Raw genomic sequence first — 21,662 nt, 5'->3', positions numbered from 1 at the left:
TATATATATATATATATATATATATATATATATATATATATATATATATATATATATATATATATATATATATATATATATATATATATATATATATATATATATATATATATATATATATATATATATATATATATGGATCTACTTCACTTCACCTAAAACTCATTTGACTGATGTTCATTTGACCAAGACCAAATCACCTAAATCTCAAATTACCGACAACTCATTTGATTGACTCTCATTTCCCGAATGTTAAGCTATATACATGATGTGGGCTTCCCTGCAACTGTGACTTGCTTGTGATAAAAAGAATCACTCGAACTTGCAGTGCTGACTGTCAGAATACCAATAGTCATTTAGAATCTAGTGCTGTAATGTTTCTAAATGTAGGTATGTCTCTTTACATTTTTATGGGAAGTATCTAAAGTACTTTGGCGGATGTTTTGTGCATTCCCAGCAGTAGTGGCAGTGTGTAGAGTACTGTAAGGCAAATAAAAGGGCCCTTTTCCCCACTATAGTGTGATCCTAAAGTTAGTATATATAGTTAGGGGGTGTGGGGGCATAGCCCCCAACCTACTTTATTTTTATATTGTCCAGATTCTGTTAAGAGAGTAAGTAAGTTGTTTCTAAGTTCTAGGTAGAGGTAGTCAATGGTGTTGTCAGTGTGAATGTGTATGGTGTAAAATCTAGTATCTTGAAATTCAGCATTGTAAGCTTTCAGTGAAATAAGACTTAGTCAAATGAGTTTCTAGTTATTTGAAATTTAGGTGATTTGGTCTCGGTCAAATGCGTTTTAGGTGAAGTGAAGTAGATCCATATATATCTATATCTATATATATAGATATATATGTTTCTGTGTCCAAAACTCTGCTGCACATTCCTTGGCTGATATGTACTCACTGTCATTGATGCCCTGCATAATTGAATGTATTCTTACCTCTAAGTGGTCATGTTACAGCAATAACCAGTGCATCAAAGTGTTGCCTTATTTGTGACATTCCATGTCAGGCATGGGATGTGAGGCTTATTTGCGGCATTTTTCTTTGTGAGCAGTCCTTGGGATGTTTGCCATTACCCATGATGTATGTTGTTTACTGTGTTGTACCATACTGTTACACATCACACATTGCTATGTGTGATGCATCACTGTTAATGTATGACTCTTGCTTTTAGGAAGTGTTTGTTCATACATACACACGCATATATCTATATATATATATATATATATATATATATATATATAAATATATGTATATATATATATATATATATATATATATATATATATATATATATATATATATGTATATATATATATATATATATATATATATATATATATATATATATATATATGGGCCTACTTCACTTCACCTAAAACTCATTTAACTGACTTTCATTTGACCAAGACCAAATCACCTAAATTTCAAATGACTGACAACTCATTTGACTGACTCTCATTTCCCCGAATGTTAAGCTATATACATGATGTGGGCTTCCCTGCAACTGTGACTTGCTTGTGATAAAAAGAATCACTCGAACTTGCAGTGCTGACTGTCAGAATACCAATAGTCATTTAGAATCTAGTGCTGTAATGTTTCTAAATGTAGGTATGTCTCTTTACATTTTTATGGGAAGTATCTAAAGTACTTTGGCGGATGTTTTGTGCATTCCCAGCAGTAGTGGCAGTGTGTAGAGTACTGTAAGGCAAATAAAAGGGCCCTTTTCCCCACTATAGTGTGATCCTAAAGTTAGTATATATAGTTAGGGGGTGTGGGGGCATAGCCCCCAACCTACTTTATTTTTATATTGTCCAGATTCTGTTAAGAGAGTAAGTAAGTTGTTTCTAAGTTCTAGGTAGAGGTAGTCAATGGTGTTGTCAGTGTGAATGTGTATGGTGTAAAATCTAGTATCTTGAAATTCAGCATTGTAAGCTTTCAGTGAAATAAGACTTAGTCAAATGAGTTTCTAGTTATTTGAAATTTAGGTGATTTGGTCTCGGTCAAATGCGTTTTAGGTGAAGTGAAGTAGATCCATATATATCTATATCTATATATATAGATATATATGTTTCTGTGTCCAAAACTCTGCTGCACATTCCTTGGCTGATATGTACTCACTGTCATTGATGCCCTGCATAATTGAATGTATTCTTACCTCTAAGTGGTCATGTTACAGCAATAACCAGTGCATCAAAGTGTTGCCTTATTTGTGACATTCCATGTCAGGCATGGGATGTGAGGCTTATTTGCGGCATTTTTCTTTGTGAGCAGTCCTTGGGATGTTTGCCATTACCCATGATGTATGTTGTTTACTGTGTTGTACCATACTGTTACACATCACACATTGCTATGTGTGATGCATCACTGTTAATGTATGACTCTTGCTTTTAGGAAGTGTTTGTTCTGATACATTCCCATACATTGCATGGGCCTGTATTTTTTGTGGTAATGGCTATTTTATGGCTACCTTCCCATGTTAGTAATCTATATCCTGCCTGTACAATGATACTTTCTGTGGTGCCCACCTCCTGCATGCCACATGTGTGTCAATGTGGTCCTCTTTAGTGATGTACATTGCAGAGAGACTTCCTGTGGTGCTGTTTCCTCTGTATACATCCAGATGTCTACCTTACTGACTGTTGTGTATATCTTACAGGTATATCATATACTTCTGTTGTGTATGATGTTCAATGTGGAGAAATAATGATTTCTTACCATTTGTCATGCTCTGTGCTACTGTTGTGAGGCAACACTATGTGAACATCACCATTTAGTCTGTGTACATTTACACATGTGGCTTGTTATAACTCAAAGGTGCTTGTCAGACGCTGCTGTTTTACCTGAGCTAGGACATATGGCCACATTCTTGGTTATACAAGCCTATTTCTTCTCACCCCTGTGTCCTTCTGATCATCCTGTGACAGTGCTGACAGCTCAATATCAGACATCTGGGTTCTTAGGTAGGTCACCCACACCTATGACTAGCAGGCCACTAAGATTTGATTTTATCCTGCTGTGAAGTATGGCATACATGGTGACCATCTGTGATGACATTTCTGCTGTGTATTTCAGTGCACCCCGAGATATGTCCAGACATCTGAATCATTCTTTCAGCATGCCAGACACATGCTTGATGGTGTTTCATGTCACTGTGCTTGCTCTGATGTATAAATCCTCAGCAGTTATCGATGGGGCTATGTATAGTGTTATTAGCCAAGCCTCCAGTGGATAACCCCAGTCACCTGTTTTCAGGGGGATAAGAACAAATATTTTTTCATCTTGTTACCTGTTGCAGTGCCTGGCTACTGCTTACTGTATAGAGGTAATCATGTACTTACCTAGTAGGATCTCCTCCTGTACTTCACCATGTTGGAAGGCAGATCTCAGTGTTCTTTCCCTGTATATTGCTGCATTATGCACACTACCAATGCATGTTGCCATAATATTAGTAATGAGGTCATCTGCAGAGCACACCTGCTGACAACTAAGTGATGGCCACACCTTTCTATCAATGTATTGTGCAGCATCAGGTACAGCTAAGGTTTTGATTGGTGCTTAAGGGCAGTATATTGTACCAAGGACATGTAGGTATGAGCCATGACTTTGATGTGAGTATTAATTTACCTGTAATAATAGGCAGACACCCTCTGACACGTCCATGCATATCAGCAACACTTCCACATGTAGTCCAATGGACTATATTGGTCCGCCCTGGGGAGGAGTCACCATCATTGCCAGACTCTGCATGGGACAGCGGGTCGCAGTCATCATCATGTCTGTCATATGATGTCCCCACATTATGTGAATGGCCAGCTGCATTACCCTCCCTGTTGGAGGATACAGGCTACACCATAAACCACATGCTTGTCCAGGACAGACAGTAAACACAGTGGAGTAACCCATGTGCCATTGGTCGTACTAACAGAGAGAGGCACATCATAGCCCACCTCAGGATTAGTGGATGGTCTACTGGAGGAAGCAGGTAGTAGATATGCTGCAAAAAAGACAGATGATGTATGTCACATACATTCGTAGAAGTCAAATGACAGAACTGAAATTTGGGAAACTATATAACTACAATTTTAATGATAATATAGATTTGCAAGGTCGTTGTGGCTGAGGGTGATTCAGGGGCCCTATATAACAGAGATACACTATGTCAATTACATATCAATCACATGTGACAGATAGTATCAATACAACTACTAAAAATTACCTCACATGTCTGCCTCTGATTCCACTGATGGTGATAAGGATTGAAATAATACTGTATTGTAAAAAGATAAATGTATACAACTCAGTAGTAAGCACACACAGGGCAGTATGTTGCATTCCACCCAATGTATAGCACACAGCAAATAAGATACACACATACTGGATGAGTTATGGTGACATTGTGATTGTAGGTGTATTGTGCACATGAACAAGACCATATCTGTTATGAAGGTGACATATGTAATTAGCAACAGTAAAATGTAGCAACCATACAGACTTTTTTACCAGGTATATCCTCCCTGGTTGGGGAATATATAATCTGATGTAAAGCGGAATCCACATTATAAAATGGCACACAAATAACAACAACAACATGTGAATATATGCCTCAGTCATAACAGAAGGCATAGGACACAACAGCTATGGATAACGCTGACAGAATGTAGAGACACATGACAAATGCAGATGTACCTGTGTAGGGAACAAGCCAACATTAATATCATAGATCACAGGTGTGCTAAACAGTGTTGCACTATAACAGCAGAATGAATAACCTTATCAGGTCTACTTGTGTCTGATGTTTCACAGACCATGTCTCACACTGATGTATCTGTATATTATAATGGCACACAAACAACATATGAGTATACTGGTCAGTCATAACAGGAGGCAGAGGTACACATCAAGTATGCATCACACTAGCAGGATTTGGAGACACTTTTGTGACATGTAATGCTACTGTTTAGATGTTGACAGGTCTAAGCAGTTGAAAAACACAACTCACATGCTTCTAACAGTGCTATGTATGTGCTGTGTTGATAAGATAACATTTAATAGCATTTACATTGTGCATCCAAATCAGATGTGTTGTCACATCCACAGTGTAGTTCTGCTGCTGTAACACAAATATATAACATGGTAAGAACTGTGAATTAATGTCCTTCAGTGAGAATTGGTGTATGCACAATAGTGATTGTGAAAATTGGACATACCTGTTCATCCTGGAACACCTGTTTCAGTATCTCCCTGGGTATCTGACAATCTTGGCAGAGGTTATGATGGGAGGACAGAAACATTGCTGTCTCGTCCAAGGAAGGCAATGGTGGCCCACATCCAGTGGTATTCCTCACCCTCTCATAGCATCGGCATCTGTTGGCTGCATGGAGGGTCATGTCAGACCAATGTTTCTGTCAAGCTTCCCTGAATATGTTGTGACCACCCACAGCATTTATTATGTGTGTCAGATCCTTCCACAGTTGATTCTTCCACACAGTATTGCTTTTCTGTCCAAGCAGTTTGTAGACATACTGCCACTGAGCATTTATTATTATTTCATTTTCTTTGCTTTTCTTTCTTTTTTTATTATTTCATTTTCTTGATGCGTAAAATTGTCTCTCTTATTGTGGTTTGACATCTGGAAGACAGAGTGATATGCGCATCTTAGAGATTATATAGGGGCTCACATATTGACATAACAATGCTAAAAGCATATGTCAGATGAATGGCTCACCTCTGACTTACATTGCATACCTATGCAAAAAAATTCATGTCATGTAAACCACTGTCATATACAGATAATCAGAATAAACATGTTCGAATAGCTGGTCCACATGCCCTAAAATCATTAGCATACATGCGCACAGCTATCAAGACATTCAACTAGTTTATACAGGTCTTATATACAGAAGTGGAATTTGAACCCAGGTCAGTAGATAGTATGATAAGTAAGGGCCAAACACAACAAATGTGCCACCATTCTAACTACTGCAGCAATCATGATGCACATCTAAGTACATGTAACAATTTTACCTCAAGAATGTAGGATGTACCTCAGATATTGTCGCAGTCAGTGGTAGACTGCATCACATATGTGATTGTCATGATATGATGCACAAAACAACTACTGAAATTTATGCAGAACTAAGGCAGTAAAACATCAGCATAAGAAAATGACCTGTAATCCAGTTATGACTATATATCCCCACAAGAAACAGCATAAATGCTCAGCCATCTTAATTTATCTATATCTCGTTGAATGTAATCAGAACCGCTACTATTTGATTAAGCATCAAAGAGTATCTGTAAATCAGTCCCTGTACATACAAGATGTGGGAAACCCCATAAGTATTTGATGTCTTCAAGCATACATCAGATGTAAAAGGTTATTTTGCAATAACTATGACTATTTGCTGATTTCATCCATATCTGTAGTTTACTGGGGCTGGTTTGTTTGTAGCCCTACAACTGCATATGGGGAAAACCTCCTTATTAGTGATGGACATGCACCCATATGCATGCATATTGTTGAATTCTATCCCCATCATTTACATAACAGACGGACTGTAATGTAGAGAATTTCAAACAACATATTCAGGAAACCATGTTTCAGTTGTTTTTCACAGCATAGTGTGAACATAGGTATGTGGTAATAGCACTGTATTCCACCACAGGAATGCAAGCAGGTGACAGCTTACCTTTGGGAGCTAGCTCTAGTACAGCTGTATCCCAGAGTGAGGTTAGATAAGCACTCACAGCTTTTAAATATCATTTGCACCATACATAATTAATGAGTTTCATTAGCATTGAATGTTTTGGAATCCCACTAGCAAAAGTCCACATAAGTTCCTAACTCTCAGCCAATTATCCAATAGCTCAGTAAGTGTGCAGTGCTTAGCTCAATTGCCCAGTAGGTATCAGTAAACAGGAATATCTATTACATGCACCCGATGTCCTCCAATATTCTGCACCACCCTATATGTGCTAGCTTTAAAATGTACTATTGATACTGGCCTTGTTCAAGAGGAATCTTGACCAATGGATGGGAGATTGCAGATATACTCCAGGGATTACTTCAGTGTCACTGCTTGACAGAGGCACAGCAAAATGATAGGCATAGTTTTTATTCAAACTAAAGGGGTGGCGAAAGCCACATAACTATGGGCTAGGCTTATAACTGCCCTTGGGCAGATAGCCTAGTATGAACCTATGAACCTATGAACCTATGAACCTATTCTTATCCTACTATTGCTATCTGCAAACTAAGAGGGACCTCAGTTACCAGTGTTTGATAGAAGACTACCAGACACATACTGAAGATGTTAACCAAGAGGAGGCTTTGGCAAGTCTGGGCACTGAACTGGACAAATGAGGAGACGATACAGATGCTCACCGTCTATGCTGGACATGAGCAGATGATGTGAGCATGCCTCAGGAACTCTGTGATGATTGACATCTGCAACTGGAGTGCAAGGGGGCACCATGGATGAACTGTGATCTACCAGACTGTTGTGCTGGCTCATCACCACTCTGATGACCTACATCAGAGGGATGCAGAAGATCTTCACAGGAGGGTTGCAGAGGTCCTCTGTCATTCACGTGATGTCTACAGTAAGTTACATATTCCACACCTTAACACCTACATTATCATATATAAATTTAGGAAGCATATGTGTTTATGTGATGCATTGTGTTTCAAGTGTATTCTGTGATTAACTGCATCAATAATAGTAACTTATGTAGAAGAATAATGTACTATAATCATTAAAGTTAACATTCAAGTTTCAATACATCCTGAAGTTATCCGCAACCATGCTGTGCCAGTGTAACATTTTGCAGGCCTTTCTATTATACATGTATATTAATACAGACATCAGACATTCTATTATTACTGCTATTGTACATTATCTGCTTTTAAAACATTCATTGAACTGTAATTTCTTTCAGCTCAACTGGTTAAGCAATTTGTCAAGTAAATGTTGTTTGCCTATGTTTGTGTTCAAATCTGACTCTGTCTTTCTTTATTGAATTAACACTTCAGGCATAGGCAAACATACATTTTATATAAACAAAAACAAGCTTTGTGCCTTTTTAGGCAAGGTTCAAATGAAATTCACCACCGTAACGGGTACAAGTAAGCTAAATCTGAGGGTAATGCTACTTAATGCTAGAAGTCTAAACCTCAAAATGCACTCACTCGAGGCACTCTTTAAAATGGAGAACATCGACATCTGTGCAGTGTCAGAGACCTGGTTCAAGGCTCTAGAGAGCACCCCTGCATTACCAAGTTATAATTCATACCACACCTTTTGGCCACCTAACCTGGACCGAAACACTAAAGTCAGAGGCGTGTCCATATTTATTAAGGATACCGACACCTGCAGGCTAGTTGCTCAGCATAATGATCCGAGATTATCCAAGTGCAACTAACTCTGGGCAAGACGGCAATCCAAATTGTAGCTTGCTATAGATCCCCCACCATGCCCCAGGATTCCCACTCCTCATTTCTAGATACACTAGAAAATATTAGGGTACCACCCAACACCCTAATAATGGGTGATTTCAACTACTCCACCATTAACTGGGAAAACTACTCATGTACCAACTCTTTTGCTCAACGTTTTCTGGAATTCATAAATTCCAAAGTCTTGGATCAACTTATCCACATGCTCCACCAGGGGCAGCAATATCCTAGACCTGGTCATTACCAACATGGGTGACCGGGGTTCGACACTAAAGGTCAATTCCTCATTGGTCAGATCCAACCACAAGCTAATCACCCTAGACATCCACCCCCCCCCCCCCAATTAGGGAAACTACCATAAAAAAATTCTCCAAAGCTAACTTCACACTTCTTAAGACAGAAGTGGCAAACTTCACGGCACCAATGCAGTCGGAAAATATCTGTGGACAATGTGCTATCCCTAACAGAACTAAGATGCTAACCTCCAAAAAAATGAAGACAATCTGGTGGTCCTCTGCCATAAAAAAAACTCTACAACAGAAGAAAGAAACTGTTGCAAAAAAGAGTAAAATCCCATGACTGGAAGAACTCCCTGGTCAGTCTCAGTAAGAAGCTGAAATCTCTCATAAAATCCTCCAAAGCTAGTTACGAAAACAAAATCACCACTGATTCTAAAGACAGCCACAAAGCATTTTATAGCTATGTCAAGAATCTCATTGGCAGCACTCAGATCTGCTCTGAGATACAGCAAAATGGCATTAAATATACAGAACCAACTGATATTGCCAACATCCTGGCAGATAGGTTCAGTGCTAACTTTAACCACCTCTCACCCCCTAAAGGGCCCATCTCTATACCGGAAGAATGGAAAGTTCCTGTAATCACAGCTGCACAGGTAAAAACCACACTCTCCAAAGCCAAGAACACAGCATCCATGGGACCTGACAACATCCAGGCTGCATTCTACACAAACTACAGAGTGACCTGGCACCCCACCTAAGTACCATGTTCAATCATATCCTCACCTCAGGCTTTGTGCTCCCTGAATGGTGCACAGTGACGATTATCCCACTCCACAAAGGGTGGAGCCACCATGGACCCCAGGAACTATCGCCCCTTTAGCCTGATGAGCCTGGTCTGCAAGGCCATGGAACGAATCATCATGGAACTTATAAACAAAGACATTGGTAATCTCCAAACTCTGGACCCCACCCAGTTCGGGTTTGTAAAAGGCAGATCATGTCTCCTAAACCTGATAGACTTCTTTGAAGCAGTCATCAAAGCCGTAGATGAGGGTAAGGTGGTTCACACAACCTATCTAGATCTTGCCAAGGCTTTTGACACCATCCCCAACTCTGGAATCATAGATAAACTCACTAAACTAGGTATAAATCTCTATGTCACAAGATGGGTTGCCATCTGGCTCACTGAAAGAACCCACACTGTGAAAGTAGCAAACTCCAAATCTGACTTCAGACCAGTGACAAGTGGAGTACCGCAGGGTTCAGTCCTGGGTCCTCTCCTGTTTGGTATCTACTTCTCTGAAGTACAGGCTAACACAGAAGGTCTTTGGCTAACGTTGTTTGCAGATGACTGCAAACTAGGAGCCATAATCGAAACTCCTAATGATGTGGACATCCTACAAAAGGGCCTCACTGAGACAGATGCCTGGTGTCAAAGCTAATGCCTCAACACAATGCCAAAAAGTGCACTGTCATCCCTTTTGGTAAAAACTCTGTACCCATGAACTACCACATAGGCGGTAATAAACTTAGCACCAAAAGTGTGATAAGAGACCTTGGGACACAGGTGGACAGTAGTCTCTCCTTTGATAATCACATTGCCACAGTAGTCAGGAAATCCTTCTACGTGGAACACCTCATCACAAAAGGTTTCTCATCCAGGAAAAAATAGGTCATTGTTCCCCTCTACTCATCACTCATTAGACCCATTATAAAGTACAATGCCTCTTTTGGTATGTACCTCACAAGACATCTACAACAACAACTGGAAAGACCGCAGAAATATCTCACAAAGAGGATTACTGGCCTCAAACAGATGCCCTATGCAGACCGTCTCAAAAATCTCCAGATTTACTCTGTCGCATATCGCCTACTCATAGATGATCTCTGCCTAACATACAAAGCTATGTCAAACCCAGAGCTGTTGGACATGCTCCACTTAAAGAAATTCCAATCCATCTGAGCTACATGCTCTAGGGACCTAAACCTTGTCACCACAATAAACAGAACATGCTGGAGAGAGAGATTCCTGTCCCAGAGACTTCCCACACTCTGGAACAGACTACCTATCTATGTCAAACAAAGCTCCTCATTAGCATTCTTCAAGAAAAATCTTGATGATTGGATGGGAAATAAGAAATTCACCCCGGGGATCACTTCTGTCTCTCTGCTCGACAGTGGTACAGGAAAATAATTTTCTTGGGTGGCAAAAGCCAGGGTACCTTCTTGGCTAGGCTTATATAGGCCTTAGGGCCAATATCCTACTACCTCCCTATGAACCTATGAACCTATGTTAATATATTCACAGCGTCAAACATTATACATCACACATATTCTTTTTTACAATCATCGTCAATCCAACATTACATAAATTGATCAATACGTGCCTTCCATTAAACCTCATTCCTTTTCTAAAACATTATTTTGCAAGTCTTGTTCCCTCAGTTTTCATTTTTTTCTATGTAATTTTCTCCAATCATTTCTTAAGGATTCCACTTACAGTTCTTTTATCTCTGTTAGAATATTCACTACAGTAAAGTCTCACTTAACCGGCACCCGTGGGGATTTGTAGATGCAGGTTAAGTGTATGTTCCAATGCCCCTTGCTTGAGATATGCTTTATGATTTTTGATTGGCTCATATACTGGCATACGAGCCAATCAAAAATCGCAAAGTGGAGCTTCTTGAACAGAAGAGGCTCCCCCTTGGGATTTTTGATTGGCTTGTATGCTGATATAAGAGTCAATCAAAATGGCAAAGCAGAGCCGCTTCTACTCAGTGCAGAAGTGCGGGGTGTTCTGCACTGAGTAGAAATGGCTCTGCTTTGCATTGAGTAGAAATGGCAAGCATACAAGCCAATCAAATGCCTTTTACTTAAGAGTGCCAGTTACTTGAGTGCAGCATAACAGGGATTTTACTGTACTTCAAATACAATTGGTTTAAAGTTTGATTTCTAATTAATTGTAATTACTTTTTTTGCCAGCCACCAGAATTAAATTTAACAAGTCCTTTATATCTAGGCAATCCAGATCCTGTATCCCAGCTCAAAAAATAATTTCCTTACTTACACATATTTACTCACCCAATATTTCTGACAGAGTTCTCTGCAGGTAATTTTTAAAGTCTGCCAACTCATTACATTCCCAAAACATATATTCCTAGTTACCTCTTTCTTCTCCATCACACCTCCGACATTTGGCATCTACCTGGGGAAAAATTCTTTTCATTCTGCTTGAGGTATAAAAATACCTATAAAAACACTTCTAAGCAAAAATCCTAAATCTTCTAGACTTTGTTGCATATTTGGGAATCATACATACAGTATGTTCTCTCATTGTTTCCTTGTGAAATGCTTATCCAGTCTTTCTTCTCAATCTTTTCTAAATTCCTCTGCTCAATTCCTATAGTTATAATGCAATATTTTATATGTCCTATTAATTGTCCTTTTTTAACAGCAGTTTCTTTTCTAGATTCAACTTGAAAATCTACAGGAGCAGGTCTTTCACTTAGGTTACCCTTATATCTTTCTTTTTGCCTACACTCTGACATTAATCACATAGGGAAGGCAGTCTTAGTCTGCAGTCCAAACATTGTCTTGGTTCATAGGTTCATAGGTTGGTACTAGGCTATCAGCCCTAGGGCCTATACAAGCCTAGCCATAACGCTTCCCTGGCTATTTCTTCCCACAGTATTTACTTCCCTGGTCCCCTGTCTAGTAGGGTGACTGACGTGATCCCTGGGGTGAATTTCCTATATCCCATCCAATCATCAAGGTTCCTTTTGAAGATGGCCAAAGAGGTGCTCTGCTTGACATGTATGGGCAGTCTATTCCAGAGTCTGGGGAGTCTCTGGGTCAGGAACCTATCCCTCCACCATGTTTTGTTCATTGTGATGACAAGATTTAGATCCCTGGAGCATGTGTCTCTGAAGGATTGGGATTTCTTTAAGTGTAGCATGTCCAACAGCTCTGGGTTTGACATGGTCTTGTATGTTATGCAGAGATTGCCTCTGAGTAGACGATATGCTACAGAGTATAGGTGGAGTTTTTTTAGATGGTCAGCATAGGGCATCTGCTTTAGGCCTGTGATTCTTTTAGTGAGGTATTTCTGTGGCCTTTCCAGTTGTTGCAGATGTCTTGAGAGGTACATACCAAATGGGGAGTTGTATTCTATAGTAGGTCTAATGAGGGCTGAGTACAGTGGGACAATGACTTCCTTTTTTCTGAGTGAAAAGCCCTTAGTAATGAGGTGTGCCACATAGAAGGATTCCCTGATTGTTGTGGCATTGTGGTTATCGAAGGTGAGACCACTGTCCACCTGTCCCTAAGTCTCTTATCACACTTTTGGTGTTTAGTGTACTGCCACCTATGTGGTAATTCACGGGTACATGTTTTTCCCAAAGGGGATAACTATACATTTCTTGGCATTGAGCTTGAGCCCATGGCTATGGCACTAAGCATCTGTTTCTGTAAGGCCCTTTTGTAGAGTATCTACATCATTTGGGGATTCAATAATGGCTCCCAGTTTGCAGTCATCTGCGAACTTTGTTATCCAGAGTCCCTTAGTGTTGGCCTGTACTTCAGAGAAGTAGATGCCAAACAAGAGCAGTCCCAGGACTGAATCCTGAGGTACTCTACTTGTCACTTGTCTGGAGTTGGATTTGTAGTCGGCTACTTTTACAGTGTGGGTTCTGTCAGTAAGCCAGTTGGCAACCCATTGAGTCACGTAAAATTAATGCCCAGCTTAGTAAGTTTATCTATGATTCCAGAGTGGAGGGTGGTGTCGAAGGCCTTGCCGAGATCCAGATAGGCTGTGTGGGCTGCCTTACCCTTGTCCACAGCTCTGGAGACCGATTCAAAAAAGTCTATCAGGTTCAGGAGACAAGATTGGCACTTCACAAACCCAAGCTGTGTGGGGTCCAGTGTTTGAGGGTTGCCAATGTCTTTATTTATAAGTTCCATGATAATACGTTCCATGGCCTTGCAGATCAGGCTCATCAGACTGATGGGGCAGTAGCTCTCTGGATCCAAGGTGGATCCCCCCTTGTGAAGTGGGATAACTGTAGCTGTGCACCACTCAGTGGGCACGAAGCCTGAGGTGAGGATATGATTAAACATGACACTTTGGCCTCTTCCCACTCTATTACCTTTACCTCTCTAGTTATTTACTCCCAATACCCTGATTCATTTGCCGTTTTTCTAGGTAAATTGCATCCACCTTTGCCTATTATATGTACCCCTAATTCCTCTCATCTCTATCAGCAGAATCTCTTTTCTCCTTTCTCATGTTGATATAGTTCTTAGAATACTTTCTGCTAATTTATGAATATAACATTCTGCATGGCTGTTGTTATTTTCCTTAAGGATCTGCATCCAAAATCCCAGTCTCTCCTTATTTCTTTAATTTCCCCACTGCTTCATCATTATCCCTTTCTACTTTGAATTCTGCTTGTATTATGACTTTGAGCTTTAACTGTATAGCTCTAAACTATCCATTCAAACCAGGTAGTTCTAAACCACCTTGTTCTATTGGAAGGATCAGCTTATACCACTTGACCCTTCTCCTCTTCCTGTCCTAGATAAAGACCTTCAACTCTATATTAATTACTGACCACAACTTCTCCTGTGGTTAATAAAAATATGCCTGACCTATATATGAAATCAAATGGACTAAAAACATTTTCACTGTTTGTATTTTGCTATCCATGTCCATAAACAAGAGCTTCCAATCTCTCAATTATTTGTATTATTGTATGTTTGCTCTCTTCCCACATATCCGTATCTGCCATAACAGAATCATTTTAAACCATATTCCTAAATACTTAATGTTATAAATATTCCTAAGTACTTCATGTTATCATGTCCCCATAAATATGGGTATTGCTGAATCAGTTCATGTCTGAGTACATAGTTTACAGCTATAGCATTTGTTTTGCCTTCATTCGTTTTATATCCTGACAACACTTTAAACTGTATCAGAATGATCCACATCACTTAGATTTGCTTTTCTGGTTATATCAGGTGCAAAATAACGTCTACAAGTAAAGTCAACTTTTCTTCATTACCATACAAACTATATGTGCTGTCACATGTGTATATCAGCTTATGTACTGCACATGGCAGCACTTGTAATTTTTGTTTTACTACTCATGCAGTATATACACACAAATTTACATTTGGCTAAAATGGGTCTATATTATAACATCGAAGTTTGTAAACATTGAATGTTGTAATATCGAACCCAAAACACCGAAATCCAAAAACATCGAACAGTCAGAATAGCGAATTTTTTCCCTGGGAAAAAATTTGCTATTCCGAGAAACATACACACAACACAAACACACACAAAAAACAGCAATCCACACACATACACTTAAAATCCTACACCTAAACCTAAACTAAACTTTACATACACTACTGGCTATCCACTTACCTTAATCCAACCCTAACCCTAAGGTCCATCACTATCGCACACTGACCTCACCCACACCCTAACCCTAACTCACCTAACCCACCCCCTAACCCTAACCTACACACAACTGCACACTTACCTGACCCGCGCCCTAACCCTAACTCATCTAACCTGCCCCCTTACCCTAACCTACACACAACAGCGCACTTACCTGACCCACTCCCTAACCCTAACTCACCTAACCCGCCCTCTAACCTACACACAATCGCACACTTACCTGAACCCGACCCGTAACGTTCCAACATATCGAATGCTGAAAATAGCGAAGCCACAGCAACGGCCCACCGAATTCTTTCCCTGGGAAAGAATTCGGTGTCCTGCACCTTCACTGATTTCAGCGTTCGACATTACTGGTTTGATATTATAACATTCAAACTTTATAAAATTCGATGTTATAATATAGACCCAGTTAAAATATGCATGTATATATCTTTAAAAATAACATGTGCACCTACACATATAGGTCTCTATCTATCTATCTATCTATCTATCTATCTATCTATCTATCTATCTATCTATCTGTCTATCTATCTATATATATCTGCCTATGTACACATACACATTTATTAATTTGTTTTCATGCTTATGTACATACAGGCAGATTGCAGCATTGTGAGCACAATTGTATTGATTATGGTGCAATACCTCAGTAACTTCAGCATATAATAACTGTTTACATTTTTAGGTCTTTGACTACATGGTTAGGCGGATCCATATCAGATCCACGAAAAATCACTTACCCGAAGACGAGTTCACCGAAACCACATAGCCGACACAACACATCACCCACACAGGTAAGTATAAGTATTGTGGAACAGAATGTATTCCCATTTCCACAATTAAATAAGAAACAATAAGGAGCAAGCCCCTTAAACCCCCCATGTGGGGGGCTGTGCCACCCACACCCCCCCTACTTAAATATACCAACTCGCACCACATTGCAGAAATGGGAATGCATCCCGTTTCCGCACTACTTATTGTTGGTGATGTGTTGTGTCGGCAATGTGGTCTCGGTGAACTCGTCTTAGGGTAAGTGTTTTTTTGTGGAACTGATAGGTTCCCGGTTAGGTGTATCTGTACACTTATACAATGTCATCTTAAATTGGCACTCTTGTTAGTGTGTGTAATGCTTCACTTGTATATTGATAGACAGACGTTACTTGACTTCCATCAATTCATGCAAGTGTAGTGAACATCAATTAGCTTGGTTTGCAGTGTGAGTACAAGTGAAGGTCTGAATCTAACTTCTTCCTGTTTGTTTGCAGTAATTCTCATATATGTATACATATCTCTCAACTGTACAGATTTTCACAGAATGGCCAGATTTTTGCCTCATATTTTTGGTCCATTTTTCATAAGATTGTGGCTTTCTGGCAAATTAGTAGCAAATCATTAAAAACTGAAGTTAGAAAATAATGAATGACATTTGAGTTTCAGACTTCATACCCTTCAGAAAAATTCATGCTAATGCGCAACCTGTTATTCCATAAACTTTCTAAGTTTGTAAGAGCAATATTTAGTGTCCCTATTTTTGGGTCTTTGTCCCACTTTTATTTATAACTCTGTCCAGATTTCTTGCTGTAAGAGGTTGAGAGGTATGTATGTATAGTATTATGAGGAAAACATCAGTGATTAAATATGTGACATTGTATGACACTGCTTGTTAATATGTAATAATAACTGCACTTTTTTGCTGTAATACATCATATATTTTTCTGTTTGCAGCTGCTGAAGATCAAGCCAGGAATAAAGCCTTGTGCACAGGGCAGAAGGACAGAGGTGCATGTTATTTCTTTTTACCTTTGTCTCCAGAAATAGTATTAACATGTTTAAATCTTCAGGTTTAGATATGTAGTCCTATGACATTCTGGCATGCTAATGTTATGTCAGACTTCCCATGATACATCTGTGAGGTATGTGTAAAACATAATGATTTATTGTGAATAACAGTAATGTATACATAAGTTTATTTTATTTTATTTATTTATTTGTTTATTGGCATTTGTTTACCGGGAAAGTCCACTGAGCCAGGATAGCCCATTTTCAGTGGGTGCCTGGGGATAAAAGCTCCAACATAGTAATAGGTCTAAATTACAACAAATTCTAAGAAAAGCACAATAAAGAATACAAACATTTGGGTTACTACTTAAACCAGAAAACAATATAACATGTAATAATACTAGAAAGAGCATACAGAGAGTAATATACAAAATACATGGGTTACATGGGAATTAAAATCATGAAGTATACTGAGTCAGGAAAGGGAGGGACTGAGGATGGAGTTAATAGAATTACATGAAGGGAGCTAGTCATAAACAGAGCAAGCATTTATAGACAAGGAACGTGATACTGTGCTCACTGGGTGAAATGTGTTGAACAGAGACTGCATAAAAGAGGGGAAAGAGAAGTATAAGAGAAGGAGGGGAGATAGAGAGGGATAGGGGACTAATGAGGCCAGTGAAAAGAGAGCAGAGAGAGGAGATTTTATGTGGAATGTTGTCTTATATGTTAGCAACAGGTGCTTTTTATTACCCTGAGGTTATGTGCTGTTTATTGACACGACCTAAATGAAACACATCTGTTGTCAACAGGCATATTTGGTGCAGAAGATAGGATTGGTTTAATAGTTAAGGTGTTTACATCACAGACATAAGATACAAAGATCGATTCTCACTTGTATGGCTAGGTATAAAATGGTTCCCTGTGGTTGTTAGTCTAGTAAACACCTCTACTCATTTTGACTTGAATGCTTTACATATATGTTATTTTTACTGTTCTTGCTGTTTGTATAGCAGGCAACATGACCGTAGTTATTTAGAAATTATATGCTGTGCATAGCCTGCTTATTCCCTTATTGATTGGATGTCTGTTGAATAAGCGGTCAGTACTATTGGCAGATTTTCAATGGCATATTCTGCTTGAGCTCCACTGCTCTTGCAATGCTGTAGAACTGCACTGTGATTGTCAAATACTACCCTGCAAATAGTTCCCTGTTATTAGTGTGCCACAAGCCAGTCCTAGTTTTATTCAATGTCTGATGTGTTGCATAGTATATTCGTGATCATCAATTTTTTTAATTGTGCAAGCACATATGTAAGCATAATACAAATGTGGGCAGTTGCAGTGATACATTTGTTGAGGGACAGTTATGTATGTGTGTCATATACATAATTTCTAGCTATTATATGCTGTCACTTTGTCACTCTGTTCAGTTCGAAATCTTTCAAGTTCCATTCTGGTTATATAATGTTGTGATGTCACCCATTAACCATTTTGCACTGCTTATGTCATTTGCATATACCTTTTAAATGAACCATCTATTGCTAACCTTTCAATATATTTTTAACACACATATTATAGCCATGGTATGTCAGCATGAAACATTATATACTGACACCTCAACATAAATGTAGGAGGCACAGATTGTGTAATGAATAGAGTCCATATTTCTAAGGAGTTGTTCCCAGAGTCTGTGACTTCTGTTGGTTGTAAGGCTTATCTATCAATATGCTTGCACTAGGTAACTGCTAGTGGTATAAGGATTATCAATATTCTTGCACCAGGGGCTGTGCTCCCAAAAGTCTGATGTCAATGTTAACTTACACTGGACTGAGACATTTGTCATCAAGCCCATGTCAGACTTGTGTTCTACTGTGGCATAACATACTTGTCTTGAAACTTACTGATACAGATGTCTGTGTTACCTGTGTCTGTGTACTATGCACATGCATGTTTTATATCTATACTGAAGGCTGGTACATCAGTAAAAGTAAATGTACAAGTAATAGCAGACGTGCATCTGATAGAAGGAGTACTGTATGGCATGTAATGTACAGAAGTAACTTAAGGAAAATGTGTGCTGGGCATGCTGATTTATTCATGGCTGTCTATTTATATCAATACTTGAATATTATGACATTTAGAATGTTGCTCGATCATGACATTATACTTATTATTAAAACTATGTGTTGTTTGTTATACAAAATATTAATTAAACTTATGGGTCAGATATGGTGACCATTATGGTAGCACAATGAATGTACTGTACTGTGACAAGTTGGGCAAATATTATACACATCCTGTTTCAGAAGATGTGATGTTGTTAATTGCATATTATATGATTACAGTTATGTTAGTGCACATCTAAAATTGCAGTAATAATTAGTTTTTTTAGATGTCTTCCTGTAAGGTTGGTTGTGTTATGTGATACCTGTCAATACATGCTGTGAAGCAGAAGGCAGTTGTGGCAATATAGGATAACTTGCATGTGTATTACACCAACTTATATATATCATTATTGTGAGAGTGACCAACTTTTCAAACCCTTCATAATGGTTCAGTAATATATATATAGAGCATTGTATAGTCTCTATTTTTTATACTATACATACACATGCGACTACTGGCGTGTTTTGTATCAGACCTACCATAGCAACACATTGTACAGTGTCACACAGTGGATGTACTTTGAAACATTAAAGTACACAGATATTGAATGGCTAAACATTGATCCTGAAAGATCAAAAGACAAAACACTGAAGAAACAAAACACTTATGTTTTTTGTAGAGGACAAGCTACCCATACCCACCATATGAGGGCTGCACTCCCCACTCTCCCTGCTAATTATGTATACCAACTCCTGCACTGCTCTTCAGTAGGGAAAGGGCAAATTCCCCGATCCTACTGCTCATAATCTCGCATGGACTTAATGCCAGCAGAAGCGATCAAATGAGTTTCAGTCATTTAAGCCTGTGAAAAACAATGTTTGATATTATGAGCATTTAATTATATGTATGATTTTCCACACAATATATATGATGTCTACTTATATACGACGGCTTAGACACAATTGTGTACACATCCAATATTGCTGTCGAGCTTTTCTGAGATATGTTATAATGAACACTGCAAATATCAGGTCATATGTGGATTTCTCTTGGTGCTGTAGTATGAAACACTTTAGCAAATACCATACACGTTACCATTATTATTTACAAAATCATCACATGCTGTCATTACTGTATACATTGCTCCATATGGGCAGGGGGGCTATTCCTTCAATTTGTATGAGTGTCTACTCCTATGCATGCAGTGTAGCATAATATTTTTATGTCTGGCACACTCTGGCTATCTATGTGACAGACATAACTGCTTCAGTTAGCATAATGCAAGTGGGGCAGAATTGTTCTGCTTGTGTTTTTCCTGTATATACCTGTGAGAGATGACAGCAACTCACATACTACATTATTCCCATTCTTCTTACACAACTCAGTGAGTTCATTCAAGTCTACATGTTTGCACATTATCCATGTGTATGCCTTGTGCCCATTTGTGTATTGATTTTTGCTGTCTTATGTCTGTTCAGCAACATGACATATCCTTGCTTTTGTGCCTAATGTAACATTGTTGGGTCATGCTGTCCCCATTGGCACAAAGACCTTGCTTGCACCATGTACTGGCAATTATTGTGTCATTTTGTTTCACAGTACTGTGACAGGTACAGTCTTCATGTGTACTGTCTGGGTACCTTACCTATCCTTTATGTATATTTCCAATCTTTGTTCGCCGTGTCTTGTGATTTTTGTAATATGTTTGTACAAGCTGTTTTGCCCCCTCTGCTTTCTATGTCTTTTTCATTCCTTGTATTCTCTAAAAAAACAAAAATGGGTCCTATTCCCACCAAAGAAAAATGCCCATGCCTCTCTGACTTTCCCTCTGAACTTCCTATTCCATCATACCTATTGTGTGCCCCTCTTCTTCACCCTCATCTCACATCTGCTATTCTATCACCATATTTCCTTGGTTGTGGATGTTATTTGTACTCCCCATACATAAATTGCACCCTATATTAGCTACTGTTAGCCATGGAGAAGTGAGTATTATTGCCTTTCTCCATACTTAATTTTTTTATAAGAAATTTTACAGATTATGTCAGATTCCACAGATTGTGATGGCTGTCTTTATATACATCCATCTACATATCACAACAATATCTGAAAGTGTTTGCAAATATTTCTCACTTTTCAGACATAACCGCTTATGCACGTTTGTCTTCATTTAGTGCTGTCACTTCCATTGGGCTTGTATATCTTAATGTAGATATAGTTGGTAGTGCATGCACATATATTACTTTGTAAACAAGTTTTTTCTTGAACACATATTTGGCAGGGCTAATTATCGTTCAGCTGATATTCCTGGTTATGCCTGCCTTGCTCTGAGGTTTTCTTCACAGTGAGGGCATATTTGAATATTAGTTGGTTAGCCACAAATATTGTTTCAAACTCTGCGAATAGTGCCAAGTTCCAAAAATTTTATGGAATCTGGCCCATACTCTACTCCCTTGCACCATGATTTTTTGTGATTGAGTGGCTTCATTATATGGCACTGTTCCCGGCATGTCCATGCAATGTTGCTATATATGCTTACATAATCCTGATTGTGCTGCCTCGTGCAACCTCACTCAGGCTGTTCATCACAAGAAGATTTCATTATA

This window comes from Protopterus annectens, chromosome 1.part0, assembly GCF_019279795.1.
Source record: "Protopterus annectens isolate FY-2018-M chromosome 1.part0, PAN1.0, whole genome shotgun sequence".
Taxonomy (NCBI): domain Eukaryota; kingdom Metazoa; phylum Chordata; order Ceratodontiformes; family Protopteridae; genus Protopterus; species Protopterus annectens.
This window is presented reverse-complemented; position numbering follows the sequence as displayed.